This window comes from Lepisosteus oculatus, chromosome 14 (assembly GCF_040954835.1).
Source record: "Lepisosteus oculatus isolate fLepOcu1 chromosome 14, fLepOcu1.hap2, whole genome shotgun sequence".
Taxonomy (NCBI): Eukaryota; Metazoa; Chordata; class Actinopteri; order Semionotiformes; family Lepisosteidae; genus Lepisosteus; species Lepisosteus oculatus.
This window is the reverse complement of record NC_090709.1, coordinates 26133493-26150995: the sequence shown is the minus strand read 5'-3', so window position 1 is coordinate 26150995 and position 17503 is coordinate 26133493. Positions and strand designations below refer to the sequence as shown.

Genomic DNA, 17503 nt, shown 5'->3' with positions numbered 1-17503 from the left:
AGGAGCAGCATCAGAGGTATGTTTTTAACTGCACTGCATTGGAGAGAATACCATAGTGTGTTTTTTTTTTTTTTCTCCCTGGCGGAAACTGGCTTCCAGAAGAATCAGTATGGCTCAGAGATTAAATAAAACTTCACAGACATTAACGAAGAGCATAACGCGTGTACTGTATACACTGCAAGTACAACCCAACTCTCTGCAGGAGTGCTGGCTGTGACGAATTGAACCGGTTTCACGGATATTTTCAAAGTAGGAGGCGAGATTTCCAGCGAAAGACACCCCCCCCCCAAAAAAAACCCAGTAAATACAGTACTTACTAGTTAAAGGCTAGGCTCCCGACTACGGCGAAAGGAACCCTTCTTTCATTAGAAGACAATGAACATATTTTAGCCCTGAATGAATTAATAGCAAACATGGTTTACATAAAAGACATTTTTCCAAGAAAGTTTAGCCTTTGTCACTAATGAAACCACTAAATAAAGACATAAATAGAAAAATCTTAAGATTTTTAAAATACATGACTTTGCTAAAATTTATTTGAAAATAAAAACAATTACAACCGCCAGGGGAGAGAGAGAACAGGGGAGGGATGTTGGTTTTGCATAAGGGGTGGGGCTATGGAAAGTAGGTCTGTTTGGGAATGTGTAGTTACATGTTCTGGCTGTTTGTGAATTATCGTTGTTGAGTATGGAGTGTTGAGGTATTGATTTTGTGTAATGCTTTATGTTGATAATTGAGGTGGATTTTGTTTATGATAAACAGGATAAACTGGGATGGGAGGAAGGTTTGGTTTTGCATAAGGGGCGGGATTATGATAATTGGAGGACTTTGCAAGTGTAAAATGGTTTGATTATTTGATTTTGTATTGTGGTTGTTATCTATGTTTTTGGTTGGTATTATGTTTATATGGTTGTTTTTGTTGGTTGGTTGTTATTATGGTTATTAATAATACGATCTATAGTTGAAATCTGAGCCTAAATAAAAAGAAAAAGCAAGTGATTAGGTTTATGAGCAATCTAATTACTTATTCGTTTAAAAAGCTATATAAAATAAAGTTTATTATTAATTTGCTGGACAGAGCGGTGAACATTATTATGCATAAGACAAAGATAACGATCCTGATCAGTTTAGAAATCTGTGTACGCTGTAAGGTTTTTACTTCTTAAACTTTTAAAATACACGTTTTGAATAGAAAGAAATCCTCTTCCTGGTATAGCAAACCAGCACGTCTTTTTTCTCCAATCAGAGGGGTGTCAGATGGTGTCAGCCAATCACCATTCTGCGTTGGGTAGCAACGGGTGACTGTTCTCAGGCGGAAGATGTAAACAGCTTAATGTTCGTGTTAAATATTTTTTTTTAATTAAAATTCATTCTATGCAGCAATCGCATATTTGGGTACCGTTTCATAAAACTTTCATGCTTAAAATGTTTAGGGAGAAATGGAAGACTGGTGTGTATTTTTTCTTTAAACTACCAAGACCAGCCATACACAGTACAGTTTACATACATACAGTAATGTTTTAATTTAATATCGTTGAGGACCTTCAGATGCATTATGCTCCTCTTCTTTTTATGCTCAGCTACTAAAATTTCCCTTTAGTGGTAAAATCCATATAAATATTCAAAACTAAGCGTATTAAAATGTGCACAGTAAAGACATTAAATGATTAAATCTATGCACTACCAACCAATGCACCACGAGTGCCCCTGGCGGTCATTTTGGCCAGCCAATCACTTGCCCTGCGGTACCCTCCGGTGCCCCGCGGTGGCTTGTGGGTAGGTTACCGTACCGCGGGTTTTTACCGCGCATTTTGAATGGCTGCATCTGTATATATCCCACAACAGCAGGATATACATGGTCAGGGAGGAATAGCAGCTCCAGAATTGACTATTGCTTTGTCTCAGAGAGAGTGAAAGTTGTTGGGGTCACTCTTCAGCCTGTCTTCTTCTCAGATCATCAGGCTTTAGGGTGTAGAGTGGAACTCCAGGGCGGGACTGTCTTTGGCCCAGGCCTCTGGAAACTCAACACAAAGCTGCTAGAGAACGAGGGGGTAGTATCCCGCTACAAGGAGAAACTATCACAGTGGCTGTCCTTGCAGTGTCTGTACGGGTCAGTAGGAGAGTGGTGGGAGGAGGTGAAGGTGAGGACAAAGGCCTTTTTCATGGCTGAGGGAAGGAAGGCTGCTGCCAGACGGAGAGGAGTGCTAGCCAGGAAACAGAGGCAGCTGCAGCGTCACTACACGATGCTGCACAGTGGCTTCGATGTGCTCGATGATATCACCCTTTTAAAAAAGGACATCCGGAGCATAGCCAAAGAAAGTAGTCGAGGAGTGCTGTTAAGAAGCAGAGTGCAGTTCTTGGAAGAAAATGAGAAGTGTACTCGCTTCTTTTTCAGGAAAGTGGCAGGCTCCAAGTCTGTCATGGAAAGTGTAGTTGATGAGGAGGGACGAGAGAGAACAGAGCCGAGTGCTATCCTGCACCGAGGCCTTCTACTCAAGACTGTACAGCTCTATAGAGGTAAAGGATGAAGAAATTCATTTTTTTACCTCAGAGCTAGAAAATGTTTTGAGTGAAGAAGATAGGGAAGTACTTGAGAGGGATTTGACAGTAGAAGAGCTGAGACAGGCTATAGAGAGCTTACAGAAGGGGAAAACTCCGGGTGCTGATGGGCTCCCTAAAGAATTTTATTGCACCTTTTGGGATCTGCTTCAGGATCCGCTACTGCTCCTATTCGAGGAAAGCTATAAGACAGAATTGCTGCCTGACTCCTTAAGAGAAGGCACTATCTCTCTCTAGTTTAAGAAAGGAGCAAAGAATGACATAAAGAATTGGAGACCCCTCAGCCTGTTAGGCGTGGACACTAAGATCCTGTCCAAAGCCCTTTTCCTGCGCCTACAAAATGTAGTGGCCTCACTGGTAGGGAAAGAACAGACTTGTGGGATAGCAGGACGCCTGATGAGCGACAACCTGGCCTTGTTGAGGGATGTCTGTCTGTACTCAGAGGACCACTCCATCCCTCTGTGCATTTTAGGTGTAGACCTAGAAAAGGCCTTTGACCGCCTAAACCGGCAAGTACTTAACATCGGTACTTGAGCACATGAAGTTTGGCCCCATCATGAGAAAGTGGATTAACCTGCTGTACACAGGTAGCAACAGCAGAGTAATGGTTAATGGCAATAGATCTAGCCCCTTTGAAGTCTGTTCAGGGGTGAGGCAGGGCTGCCCATTATCCCCCTTGTTATTCGTTTTGGCTATGGAGCCCTTAGCCTGTGCCTTGCGCCAGGATCAGGCCATTAATGGGATACCAGTGCCTGGAAGTGGGGGAGGAGAGGTAAAGACATCTGTATACATGGATGACGTCACCCTGCTAACTCTCTGACAATGCCTCAATTAGCAGAGGTCTGCAGTGCTGTGATCGTTTCTCTTTGGCTTCCTCTGCAAAAATTAACAAATCTAAGAGTGAGATTTTTTATCAGAACTGGAGGGAGCCAAAAGAAGGACATGATCTCAGGCTGCAAGAGAAGAGAATTAAGGTCCTGGGGGTGTATTTTGGAGAAGAGATGGGAACAGTAAATTGGCAGAACAAATTGCCAATCTTAAACAAAAAACTGATGCAATGGAAGGACCGAGACCTCACCATGACAGGGAAGGTGCTGGTCATCAAAGCCCAGCTCTTGCCTGTCTTGAATTTTCTGGCTTTTACCTTCCCAATCCCACACCGTGTTGCGGTGGTGCTGAGGAGATTGATGTTTAAATTTCTATGGGGTGGGAAGCAGGAAAGACTCAGAAGGGAAATAATGTACAGGCCGCTACCCTGAGGGGGTAAGTCTGTCCCAGATATTGCTACTAAGCTGCTGTGCATTTTCCTGGCCTCTGTGCTGAGAGGCTTTGCAACAGCACCTGCAGCGCGCACCTGGACTTATTTTTCCAGGCTCTGGGTAGGTAGGGAGGTGTTCAGAGTGTGGGGTGTCAGACCCAAGCTGGATGTCCCACTCTCTGACACATGCCCTGCAATTTATGGGACAGTTGAAAGTTTTCTAAGATCTCACCCAATTGGACATATTCCCCTCTGAGATGTCAGTGTCCAAAAACTGGCAGATTTCGTTGCACTCCAGAACAATAGGCAGACCCTTTTATTTTCTTTTCACAAAAAAATACAGGAAATCACAAATCAGAAAGCTTTACATTAATATACATACTTAAAACAGTATATATGATCACATCTCATTACATTTTGACACGGTAACAGTTACATAGCAACAATTTTCTTTTTTTCTGGTGCAAATCACATTCTTTATTTAAACATGATAATGTTTTTCACAGTTTCTTGAGATATTGACCTATGCTCTCTATTTCCCACAGATTTTCTGCTTCCTCCCTCCCTTCTCTCCACAGATCTCTGAGGTAATAGTTCTCTCGGGTGATGAACAGGGCCAGGCTACCTGCTGCCTTGACTGGGACCTCGATGCCTTTGAACAGCCCCATGTTCCTCACTCTCCACAGGGCGTCTTTCCCACTGTTCACCACGGCCCAGATCCTGTCAAACACGTCAGGAGGAAGTTTGACAGGAGAGATGCCGTATATGATGAAAGCAGCGGTCAGGGTAAATTGGGGCGAGAGAGCCTGCAGCCAATCTTCAAACTGTGCCCAGAAGGCCTTAGCAAAAAAGCAGGACCACAGGAGATGGGTCACAGTCTCCTCCTCGCCGCAGCCCACCCTAACGCAGCGAGGGCTGGGGGTGAGGCCCCTACGGTACAAGAAAGTTCGTACCGGTAAGCACTGGTGGACGACACTCCAGGCTAAATCTCTGTGAATGTTGCACAGAAATTTAGAGGATGTGTGTTTCCACACCTTCCTTGTTTGGGCTGATGTTAAAATGCCCACAGGGGTCTGCCTATTGTTCTGGGGTGCTACGAAATCTTCCAGTTTTTGGACGCTGACATCTCGGAGGGGAATATGGCCAATTGGGTGAGATCTTAGAAAACTTTTAACTGTCCCATAAATTGCAGGGCATGTGTCAGAGAGTGGGACGTCCAGCTTGGGTCTGACACCCCACACTCTGAACACCTCCCTACCTACCCAGAGCCTGGAAAAATAAGTCCAGGTACGCGCTGCAGGTGCTGTTGCAAAGCCTCTCAGCACAGAGGCCAGGAAAATGCACAGCAGCTTCGTAGCAATATCTGGGACAGACTTCCCCCCTGAGGGTAGCGGCCTGTACATTATTTCCCTTCTGAGTCTTTCCTGCTTCCCACCCCATAGAAATTGAAACATCAATCTCCTCAGCACCGCCGCAACACGGTGTGGGATTGGGAAGGTAGAAGCCAGAAAATTCAAGACAGGCAAGAGCTCGGCTTTGATGACCAGCACCTTCCCTGTCATGGTGAGGTCTCGGTCCTTCCATTGCATCAGTTTTTTGTTTAAGATTGGCAATTTGTTCTGCCAATTTACTGTTCCCATCTCTTCTCCAAAATACACCCCCAGGACCTTAATTCTCTTCTCTTGCAGCCTGAGATCATGTCCTTCTTTTGGCTCCCTCCAGTTCTGATAAAAAATCTCACTCTTAGATGTGTTAATTTTTGCGGAGGAAGCCAAAGAGAACCGATCACAGCACTGCAGAGCTCTGCTAATTGAGGCATTGTCAGAGAGGAGCAGGGTGACGTCATCCATGTATAGAGATGTCTTTACCTCTCCTCCCCCACTTCCAGGCACTGGTATCCCATTAATGGCCTGATCCTGGCGCAAGGCACAGGCTAAGGGCTCCATAGCCAAAACGAATAACAAGGGGGATAATGGGCAGCCCTGCCTCACCCCTGAACAGACTTCAAAGGGGCGTGATCTATTGCCATTAACCATTACTCTGCTGTTGCTACCTGTGTACAGCAGGTTAATCCACTTTCTCATGATGGGGCCAAACTTCATGTGCTCAAGTACCGATGTTAAGTACTGCCGGTTTAGGCGGTCAAAGGCCTTTTCTAGGTCTACACCTAAAATGCACAGAGGGAGGGAGCGATCCTCAGAGTACAGACAGACATCCCTCAACAAGGCCGGGTTGTCGCTCATCAGGCGTCCTGCTATCCCACAAGTCTGTTCTTTCCCTACCAGTGAGGCCACTACATTTTGTAGGCGCAGGAAAAGGGCTTTGGACAGGATCTTAGTGTCCACGCCTAACAGGCTGAGGGGTCTCCAGTTCTTTATGTCATTTTTTGCTCCTTTCTTAAACAAGAGAGAGATAGTGCCTTCTCTTAAGGAGTCAGGCAGCAATTCTGTCTTGTAGCTTTCCTCGAATAGGAGCAGTAGCGGATCCTGAAGCAGATCCCAAAAGGTGCAATAAAATTCTTTAGGGAGCCCGTCAGCACCCGGAGTTTTCCCCTTCTGTAAGCTCTCCATAGCCTGTCTCAGCTCTTCTACTGTCAAATCCCTCTCAAGTACTTCCTTATCTTCTTCACTCAAAATGTTTTCTAGCTTTGAGGTAAAAAAATGAATATCTTCATCCTTTACCTCTGTAGAGCTGTACAGTCTTGAGTAGAAGGCCTCGGTGCAGGAGAGGATAGCACTCGGCTCTGTTCTCTCTCGTCCCTCCTCATCAACTACACTTTCCATGACAGTCTTGGAGCCTACCACTTTCCTGAAAAAGAAGCGAGTACACTTCTCATTTTCTTCCAAGAACTGCACTCTGCTTCTTAACAGCACTCCTCGACTACTTTCTTCGGCTATGCTCCGGATGTCCTTTTTTAAAAGGGCGATATCCTCGAGCACATCGAAGCCACTGTGCAGCATCGTGTAGAGACGCTGCAGCTGCCTCTGTTTCCTGGCTAGCACTCCTCTCCGTCTGGCAGCAGCCTTCCTTCCCTCAGCCATGAAAAAGGCCTTTGTCCTCACCTTCACCTCCTCCCACCACTCTCCTACTGACCCGTACAGACACTGCAAGGACAGCCACTGTGATAGTTTCTCCTTGTAGCGGGATACTACCCCCTCGTTCTCTAGCAGCTTTGTGTTGAGTTTCCAGAGGCCTGGGCCAAAGACAGTCCCGCCCTGGAGTTCCACTCTACACCCTAAAGCCTGATGATCTGAGAAGAAGACAGGCTGAAGAGTGACCCCAACAACTTTCACTCTCTCTGAGACAAAGCAATAGTCAATTCTGGAGCTGCTATTCCTCCCTGACCATGTATATCCTGCTGTTGTGGGATATATACATCTATATGTGTCTGAGAGTTTAAAGTCTTGAACTAAGTTTTGCAGGGCCAGTGAGCTGGAATCCAATTTTATCGGCGAGCTAGACTGCCTGTCTGTGTGCTCTAAGATACAATTAAAATCCCCTCCCACTATCACGTCTGTGCTGCATAACAATAGGGGGGAGAGTGCCTTGAGTAGCTCCACCCTTCCTCCTACGTCAGTAGGGCAATACACATTGATTAGCCGCAGGTTAACGGTCCCCCATTCCACATCCACACACAGCAACCTGCCATCTATGACCCTCTGAATACTTTTCAATTTGAATGCCCATCCTTTGAAAAGAATGGCCACGCCAGAGGCTCTGTTGTTATTGTCCCCTGACCAAACAGAAGGCCCTTTATCCCACCTATCTTCAAAACTTTTATACCTCTCTTGATAGGCTAAAGCACACTCCTGCAACATCAACACATCTCCCTCTCTCTGCTGGAGGTAATCAAAGACAGACTGGCATTTAACTCTGTCATTGATACCTCTTGTGTTAAGAGAAATTATGTTAAGAGCCATATTACATAAGAAAGTGGAACCAGTCTTTACAAAACACATTTCTCTTCGGTCTCACCTGTTACCTTTTTCTTTTTCTTTTTCTTCTTACCAATTTCCTGCCAGCCATCCTCTGAATGAGCCTTCATCAGGGTGGCAGCAGTAAAAGCGTTCACAGAGTCCATTTCAAGGAAGGGGGTAGAGGGAGGGGTGGAGAGGTTCCAGCTGTCCCCATCGCCATGCTCTCCTTCCTCCTCGCTCGGGGAGAAAACAGAGTCATTTTTCCTTTTCCTCAAGTCCAGCTCCTGGGAGCACTGAGGGGAAAGGGGTGCAGCCGATGCACCAGTCTCCTCTTCCCCCTCACCCACCAGCTGCTGCAGATCCTCCGTGATGGACTGGATGGAGGAGAGGAGGGCATCTGTAGCACTTGCAGAGTCTGAGAAAAGCAGCTCCGCTGAATCCTGGGTATCCTCGCTGGACCCGCTCCACCGGGGGGCCCCACACTGGCCCTCGTTCTGAGGAGCAGGAGTGGGGGAGGGGTCCTCGCTGTTCTCGGGGGTTTTCAAACCCTCGTGCTTGTCTGGTGCAGTCTGCGGTTGTGGGGGGGTAGTGGATTTCTCTTCCACCAGCCCCGGAGCCACAGCAGGACTGATCCTGGCTGGAGGCTGAGAGTCTTTGTCCAACAAGGGTTCTTTGTTTGACTTGTTGTTTGCTTTGGATTTTCGGGCCGGTTTGGCTGAAACAAGCACTGCCTCATCCTTTCTCATTTTGAGTTTATTGGCGTAGGCGTGAGGGCAGTTCTTAAAAACGTGTCCTTCCGAGCCACATAAATTGCACTTTGGCAGCATTGAACAGTCAGAGGCTAAATGTCCCTGTTTGCCACAGGTCTTGCAGCATTTCACAGTGCAGGACGATGCCAGGTGTCCCACAGCACCACAGCGCCGACACACCTTTGGTTGTCCCACATAAAACACATAGCCATTGCAGGCACCCAGCCGGATTGTAGAGGGCAGGTGCCTTAAGCCTCCATTTACGCTGTCCGGTAGCAAGCGAACCTCGAATTTCCTTGCTCCTGTTTTTATACCATCAACATCTCTAACCTCAGTTCCATGGTGGACGGTGCAGTACTGGTTAAGCCAGGTGTGAATGTCCTCCGTCTTTGCCAGTTCCGAGAACATAACAACATGCACCGTTTTCCTCTCTCTCTGTGTCAGAGGCTGCAAGTTGATCTTCTCAAGTGCAGGAACTTTGCCTCTTTTTGCCTCAAACACATCCACGCATTGTTCAAACAGAGGATAGGTAGCAAATACAACCTCAAATGCTTTCTGACCTGGGAGAGCGAAGATGAAATCCAAGTGCCGAGGTTCAAAGCCAAGTTCCTTCTGTAACACTTTTCTGCTGAACTGCATACGATCCATGAAGAGGTCATCCAAGAGCTCAAAACGTACAGCATTCTTACGGGATCCAAAGGTTGCCATTTCAAAAACCGCAAATCGAACACTGCTTCCAACAAAAGAAAAACAATCCAACTACTCCACCTACAGGCTGATCAAGGTATCTCCCCTGCCAGGTAAGTATAAGCTGTACAAGCCCCTGCAAGTGCCCCGCACCCACAGCACAAAGCGCGCAGCCTAGGCCTGCTCCTCACCCCGCACACCACCGCCTCCTGCTGGGCCCACTCTTTCGCACACTCACACGCCACACTAACACTCAAAAGGGTGGGCAAAACGAGAAAACGAGCGCGCCGTTGCCTACACATCTGCAGTCGCCAATGTGCATTCGCAGCATTTCCCGGGATGCAATTCGGCCTCATTTGCATAACACCAGACCGGCAGATCGCTACACAAGCTCGCGTCATGCGCCTGCCACACACCGAACAAACACCGGAGCCCATTCAGCATTTTCCAAAAAACGGGCCTGCTCGCCTGCCCACAAGGCTCCGTCTCTTACCCGCTCTCCAGAGCCTGCTGCCTTCTGTGTTGTTCTCTCAGCACCGCTGCAGAGGACACAACTCCTGCAGCGTGGGGTGAAAGTTTCCACGCTCCGCCGCAGGGAAGGCTCGCTCCGTGCGCACACGTCCTTTCACTGCCAGTTCAACAAGTGCTCCGCATTAGCAGCATCGGGGTTCCGGCGTGTCGCACCTCACCTCACCGCGCACCTCGTCTCAGGGGCCGGCTTCAAAGACAATACAGCAAACACAGCGGGGCGGGGGAAGTAGACGACACGACACATGCAGGTACATTCAGCTCCAGCGGGAACGAGTCATTTGTCGGTCTTTTCAAGTGCTGGGAGCCGAGTAATCCTTCGCTTGTATCATTTCTCCCCGGTGACTAGATCTCACCCTGCGACTCTCGACTGGGCCGACGTGTTGGACTGGTGCGCTTTATGTGCTGAAATAAACACGCGACAGCCCAGAAATGTTTTGAGTGCTGTGCACTGGAGGTTTTTGTCTTGTGAAGACTTGCCTTGTGCTCCTCCGAGCAGTTTGTTTGTTCTCCTCCAGTGCGGGACAAGCCAACACAAGGGAGCACATTCGCCAACATCCAGGTACGCAATGCGATTTGGAAAGAGGCTCCTTTCCAAAGAGTTGCACACGAACGATCCTTCAGTCCCACTCGGGGGGCACGGAGCCCCAGCCACACACAGCTTCAAGTAGCGAGTCAGGCGCCATGGCTTTCGCTTGTGGCCACACCACCCTGAATGTGCCTGATCTTGTCTGATCTCAGAAGCTGAGCAGCGTTAGGCCTGGTTAGTACTTGGATGAGAGACCGCCTGGGGATACCAGGTGCTGCAAGCTTTTGCTCTCTCGGCCAGCAGGGGTCGCCGTTGGTACCGTAAGCTTTGGGAGGAAAACCTGTAGGATGGAAAGGTGATCTATAGCCTCATCTCTAGAGATGTTTTGTTGCTATGGCATGTGTGTGACCCATATAAAAAAAAAAACGTTTGTAAAACGAATATCGAAGTTGCCTCTAAATCTACAAATGAAGATGAATCGATAAACCACTTGTTTTTCGTATAACTATACATATATTCATTTATAACTGATTTCATTCATTGAGCACGGATACAATAGAGGTACAGCCATTCACTGCTTGACATGTCTGCACTGGTACAGAACCTAGGAATCAGAAAATGGGTGAAACTGTCTTTAGAATTAGCATACAGTACCGAGGCCCCCATGACCAAATAAAGGCTAACCTCGATAATCAGCCTAAATAATGCAGACTACAGCAAAACGACTGTCTTTGAAAAGGGAATGAATGTCCGGAAGGAGTAGTGTAACCAGCTTGAAATGCTTCTCCGGACCTCTAACTAAAAGAAACCGGGAACCAGCAGTGGCATCGACTCCTTTCGAACTGGGATCCTATCGCAGCTCATGGTGTCGTAACTCTTCCGTATCTGATATTGGACCAAGCACATCAGGGGAGAGCGCTAACGCAGTCCCCCACTACCAGAAATTATGCAGTCGAGATTCCCACATTAGAAGAATTGGCAGGGGTCAGCACAACCGGAGTGCAATGGCCGAGCCTCGCTCTGGGTGAACTGATTTCGATTTTTAAGAACTTTATTTTCTTTTCACAAAAAAATACAGGACATCACAAATTAGAAAGGTTTACATTAATATACATACTTAAAACAGTATATATGATCACATCTTATTACATTTTGACACTGTACCAGTTACATAGCAACAATTTTCTTTTTTTCTGGTGCAAATCACATTCTTTACTTAAACATGATAATGTTTTTCACAGTTTCTTGAGATATTGACCTATGCTCTCTATTTCCCACAGATTTTCTGCTTCCTCCCTCCCTTCTCTCCACAGATCTCTGAAGTAATAGTTCTCTCGGGTGATGAACAGGGCCAGGCTACCTGCTGCCTTGACTGGGACCTCGATGCCTTTGAACAGCCCCATGTTCCTCACTCTCCACAGGGCGTCTTTCCCACTGTTCACCACGGCCCAGATCCTGTCAAACACGTCAGGAGGACGTTTGACAGGAGAGATGCTGTATATGACGAAAGCAGCGGTCAGGGTAAATTGGAGCGAGAGAGCTTGCAACCAATCTTCAAACTGTGCCAAGAAGGCCTTAGCAAGAAAGCAGGACCAAAGGGGATGGGTCACAGTCTCCTCCTCGCCGCAGCCCACCCTAACGCAGCGAGGGCTGGTGGTGAGGCCCCTATGGTACAAGAAAGTTCGTACCGGTAAGCACTGGTGAACGACACACCAGGCTAAATCTCTGTGAATGTTGCACAGAAACTTAGAGGATGTGTGTTTTCACACCTTCCTTGTTTGGGCTGATGTTTAAATGCCCACAGGGGTCTGCCTATTCTTCTGTGGTGCAACGAAATCTTCCAGTTTTTGGACGCTGACATCTCGGAGGGGAATATGGCCAATTGGGTGAGATCTTAGAATACTTTTAACTGTCCCATAAATTGCAGGGCATGTGTCAGAGATTGGGACATCCAGCTTGGGTCTGACACCCCACACTCTGAACACCTCCCTACCTACCCAGAGCCTGGCAAAATAAGTCCAGGTACGGGCTTCAGGTGCTGTTGCAAAGCCTCTCAGCACAAAGGCCAGGAAAATGCACAGCAGCTTCGTAGCAATATCTGGGACAGACTTCCCCCCTGAGGGTAGCGGCCTGTACATTATTTCCCTTCTGAGTCTTTCCTGCTTCCCACCCCATAGAAATTGAAACATCAATCTCCTCAGTACCACCGCAACACGGTGTGGGATTGGGAAGGTAGAAGCCAGAAAATTCAAGACAGGCAAGAGCTGGGCTTTGATGACCAGCACCTTCCCTGTCATGGTGAGGTCTCGGTCCTTCCATTGCATCAGTTTTTTGTTTAAGATTGGCAATTTGTTCTGCCAATTTACTGTTCCCATCTCTTCTCCAAAATACATCCCCAGGACCTTAATTCTCTTCTCTTGCAGCCTGAGATCATGACCTTCTTTTGGCTCCCTCCAGTTCTGATAAAAAATCTCACTCTTAGATTTGTTAATTTTTGCAGAGGAAGCCAAAGAGAAACAATCACAGCACTGCAGAGCTCTGCTAATTGAGGCATTGTCAGAGAGGAGCAGGGTGACGTCATCCATGTATAGAGATGTCTTTACCTCTCCCCCCCCACTTCCAGGCACTGGTATCCCATTAATGGCCTGATCCTGGCGCAAGGCACAGGCTAAGGGCTCCATAGCCAAAACGAATAACAAGGGGGATAATGGGCAGCCCTGCCTCACCCCTGAACAGACTTCAAAGGGGCGTGATCTATTGCCATTAACCATTACTCTGCTGTTGCTACCTGTGTACAGCAGGTTAATCCACTTTCTCATGATGGGGCCAAACTTCATGTGCTCAAGTACCGATGTTAAGTACTGCCGGTTTAGGCGGTCAAAGGCCTTTTCTAGGTCTACACCTAAAATGCACAGAGGGAGGGAGTGGTCCTCTGAGTACAGACAGACATCCCTCAACAAGGCCAGGTTGTCACTCATCAGGCATCCTGCTATCCCACAAGTCTGTTCTTTCCCTACCAGTGAGGCCACTACATTTTGTAGGCGCAGGAAAAGGGCTTTGGACAGGATCTTAGTGTCCACGCCTAACAGGCTGAGGGGTCTCCAGTTCTTTATGTCATTCTTTGCTCCTTTCTTAAACAAGAGAGAGTGCCTTCTCTTAAGGAGTCAGGCAGCAATTCTGTCTTATAGCTTTCCTCGAAAAAGAGCATTAGCGGATCCTGAAGCAGATCCCAAAAGGTGCAATAAAATTCTTTAGGGAGCCCGTCAGCACCCGGAGTTTTCCCCTTTTGTAAGCTCTCCATAGCCTGTCTCAGCTCTTCTACTGTCAAATCCCTCTCAAGTACTTCCCTATCTTCTTCACTCAAAATGTTTTCTAGCTTTGAGGTAAAAAAATGAATTTCTTCATCCTTTACCTCTGTAGAGCTGTACAGTCTTGAGTAGAAGGCCTCGGTGCAGGAGAGGATAGCACTCGGCTCTGTTCTCTCTCGTCCCTCCTCATCAACTACACTTTCCATGACAGACTTGGAGCCTACCACTTTCCTGAAAAAGAAGCGAGTACACTTCTCATTTTCTTCCAAGAACTGCACTCAGCTTCTTAACAGCACTCCTCGACTACTTTCTTCCGCTATGCTCCGGATGTCCTTTTTTAAAAGGGTGATATCATCGAGCACATCGATAGTTTCTCCTTGTAGTGGGATACTATCCCGTCGTTCTCTAGCAGCTTTGTGTTGAGTTTCCAGAGACCTGGGCCAAAGACAGTCCCGCCCTGGAGTTCCACTCTACACCCTAAAGCTTGGTGATCTGAGAAGAAGACAGGCTGATGAGTGACCCCAACAACTTTCACTCTCTCTGAGACAAAGCAATAGTCAATTCTGGAGCTGCTATTCCTCCCTGACCATGTATATCCTGCTGTTGTGGGATATATACATCTATATGTGTCTGAGAGTTTAAAGTCTTGAACTAAGTTTTGCAGGGCCAGTGAGCTGGAATCCAATTTTATCGGCCTTTTGGCTAAAATCAAGTTCAAGTGGCATGCCCGCAGTTCCTGTCTTTCCAAAGTTCTAGAAGGCGATCGAAGATCCTGAAGAGTGCTTGAGCTGGTATCGTCCTAGGTTGAGCCTAGGGGGTTAAGGCCAAGCAGCAGCTGAGCTGGGTGGGATCCGGAAGCAACGTTCTCTCTCTCTGCTCTCTCCTCTCCCCTCCCCCTTTCTCTTGCTCCGCCTCCTTGGCCTCTTGGCTGGGAGTAGGTACTCGTGGCCTGCCCGCAGTGCTTGCTTTCTTCCTCAAGACTCGGAAGCGCTATCCGCTCCCTCTCTCTCTCTGCCTCCTTGGCCTCTTGGCGGGGAGTAGGTACTCGTGGCCTGCCCGCAGTTCTGACTTTCTTCCTCGAGACTCGGAGGCACTATCCGCTCCCTCTCTCTCCTCCTGCGCCTGCACCTAGCTGGGCTTTGCCCACAAGGACAAAGGCCAGGGCTCCCTTGCTGCTCCTTTAGCAGCTAAACCCTCCTCTCCACAGGACCTTGCTCTCTCTCTTTCTCTCCTTTTTTCTTTTTTCTCCTTTCCAGATGGCAGACAAGAAGACACTGATCCGGTTCCACTGGACCAAGAAAACAGAGACGATGCCAACTGCGAAATCCTTTTTCATTACCTTCCTGAGAGGGATCCTGCAGTTGGTGGCCAGAGATCTCTACTGCCTGCAAGACAAGAAGGCAGAGAGATACATGGGGGCCTACATGGCCACGGACGCCTCATATGAAAAGGCAACGAAAATGATCAGAGAAAAAGGTAAGCACCCCGGTTTCTCTGATTTCAGGCCAGAGCCTATGAGGAAGACAAACCAGAGGACCATCACAGTCCTCACATACAACCCCTACTAACCAATGGAACTGGTAACAGCGTACCTAGGGAGGTATGTAACTGTGGTGGGCAAACCGACGGAGATCAGGGACAGTTGCGGCGTCTGGTACGGCAAACGCCAGTACCGAGTCCTCCTGAAAGAGGACCCAGAGGGCGTCGACGGTTTCCAGCACTCCCCGGCCCGCTTCAACAACGGAGCCGACAGGGGGTACCTTTACTACCCCAGGATGCCACAAGGAGAACACATGTGACATCGTCAGATGTCACAACTGTAACAAAGAGGGGCACCTGGCAAAAACCTGCCGGGCAGCCAAAAAGTGCAACGGATGCGGCGCCGAGGGACACCTCCTTCACCAATGCAAGGTAAGCAAACCTTCGTTTGTGAAGGTGGTGGAAGCCGGCCGGCAGAAACCGGTCTCAAGACAAAGGGAGAGAGGTGAGAACAAAGAACCCGCACCTCCCCTGCAGAGAACCGAAACTGCCGAGGCCACACCCCCAGCCACACCAGTGCCACAAGATAGCTGCCAGGACGACGGACAAAATGGCTGACCGGAGAAAGGGCCCTAATAACTCCCAGCAAGAAGGGAAAGAGAAAGCGGGAGAAGAGATGCAGGGCGGATCCACCTTCGTAAGGACAAAAGAAAAGAGTGGTAAGGGAGAACAGTTTCCTAGTCCTAGAGGAAACGGAACTTTCTTCCCCCGAGGCCCAGGAACAACCGGAGGAGGCAGCCCAGGAAATGGAAACCCTCCCCCCCGAGGCCCAAAGACGACAGGAACTGACAGCCCAGGAAACAGAACCCCCATCTCTCCCGAGTCCCACGGACAACAGGAGGAGGCAGCCCAGGAATAGGTAACCCCCTCCCCCGAGTCCCACGGACAACAGGAAGAGGCAGCCCAGGAAGTCAGAACCCCCTCCCCCAAGGCCCAGGAGCAACTGGAGGTCCCCGAAACTCCTGGAGAAAGGGAAGAAAAAAGCCTTCCCGAAGCGGTGGTGGAGAGTATCCTCAAGGAAGACGAGGATTACTTTGAAGCCGCCCTGGAGCCGGGACTGATGGTAGGGCTGGACCTGTCCAGCATGTTTACCTTTCAGTCCCCAGCGAGACCTGGAGGGAGCCCAGCATATTCCCCCCAGGACCCGAACGAGAGGAGTTAGATCTAGGCTAAACAGTGCCCAGATGTAGACTCCCAAGTTTTCCACTGTAAGCACAAAGAGAGGAGGTTCAACTTTCACTTGTTTAATCATGATTGTGAAACTTACCTTTCTAACAACTAACTTGAGAGGGCTAATAGACCCGTTGAAAAGACGGGGAGTCTTTCATGATCTGGCCTCTCAGTTTGTTTCTTACAGGAAGTCCACCTGAAGGATGAAAGCGACAAGCTGACATTCACCAGGGAATGGACGAAGGGAGAATCATGCTGGAGCGTAGGAGGGGTCCACTCTTCCGGAGTGGGAATCCTCCTCGGAAACCCAGAGATGACGCTGGTTTCCTCCTTCTCGGTGGTGCAGGGCCGGATCCTGGTCGCAGACATCGACTGGAGGTGGCAGAAGTTGAGAGCAATTAACGTCTATGCTCCAACAGAACCCTCTATCCTGAAGGAAGTGTTTGCTGACCTGGCCAGCTGCTGCACCACCAACAGACAGGTGGTGCTTGGCGGGGACTTCAACATCGACCGGGAGAAGGGGAGCGACGCTAGCTCGGCAGAGCTGGAGTCGCTACTCAAGCAGTTCTCCCTGGTAGACGGCTTCAGATGGTGCCACCCTAACGACGCCGGAATGACATGGAAAAACTCCCGGGGAATGTGCAGCCGCCTGGACTACATCTTTCTGCACACAACCTGCTCCCTGGAGTCGGCGACGTTGTCCCCGGAGTGGTATTCCAACCATGAGCGCTTGACGGTGGTGGCTTACACCAACCTGCCGGCATTCGGTGGTGGGTACTGGAAGCTGAACCGTGAAATACTGGAGGAAGACGACTTCAAGGCACTGTTCCGTAAAGACTACGTGAGCTGGGTCGATCTGAGAGATGGCTACAGCTCCATGGTGGAATGGTGGGAGTCGGTGAAAGACAGGATCCGAACCCTGGCGCAGACGTACTGCAGACGGAAGGCGGCCAGGGAGAGGAAGGAAGCTGCACGACTCCAGAGACAACTAGAGGAGGAGTACAGCTCGGCTAACGGGGGAGGAGCCTTCAATTCAGTCCGGGCACGGGACCTGAAGGAGAGGCTCCGCAAACTCAATCAGGTCCGAGGAGCCCAGAAAAAGAGGGTGATCCACGGCCTGAGACGGGGAGATGGAGAGGAAGTGCTGGACGAGAGAGACAAGGTAGAAGCGGCCACCGCTTTCTACACGGAGCTCTTTTCAGAAAAGCAGACGGAGGTGGAGGCTGGCGATGCTTTTCTGGAGGAGCTGAAGGCACGAG

At 48.9% G+C, this 17503-nt stretch overlaps 1 protein-coding gene, 1 non-coding gene and 1 pseudogene across 2 annotated transcripts in view; 2 read left to right on the top strand and 1 right to left on the bottom strand.

Moving 5' to 3' along the window:
• LOC138242535 (scavenger receptor cysteine-rich type 1 protein M130-like) overlaps nucleotides 1-17503 on the top strand; it is a 358811-nt gene that overhangs the window by 122386 nt on the left and 218922 nt on the right. The window lies entirely within an intron of this gene.
• On the top strand, nucleotides 10392-10510 carry LOC138218999 (5S ribosomal RNA; annotated as a pseudogene).
• Nucleotides 11134-11303, bottom strand: LOC138243716 (U1 spliceosomal RNA). Its single transcript, XR_011192337.1, has one exon. It is a non-coding gene; the product is annotated as a U1 spliceosomal RNA (small nuclear RNA).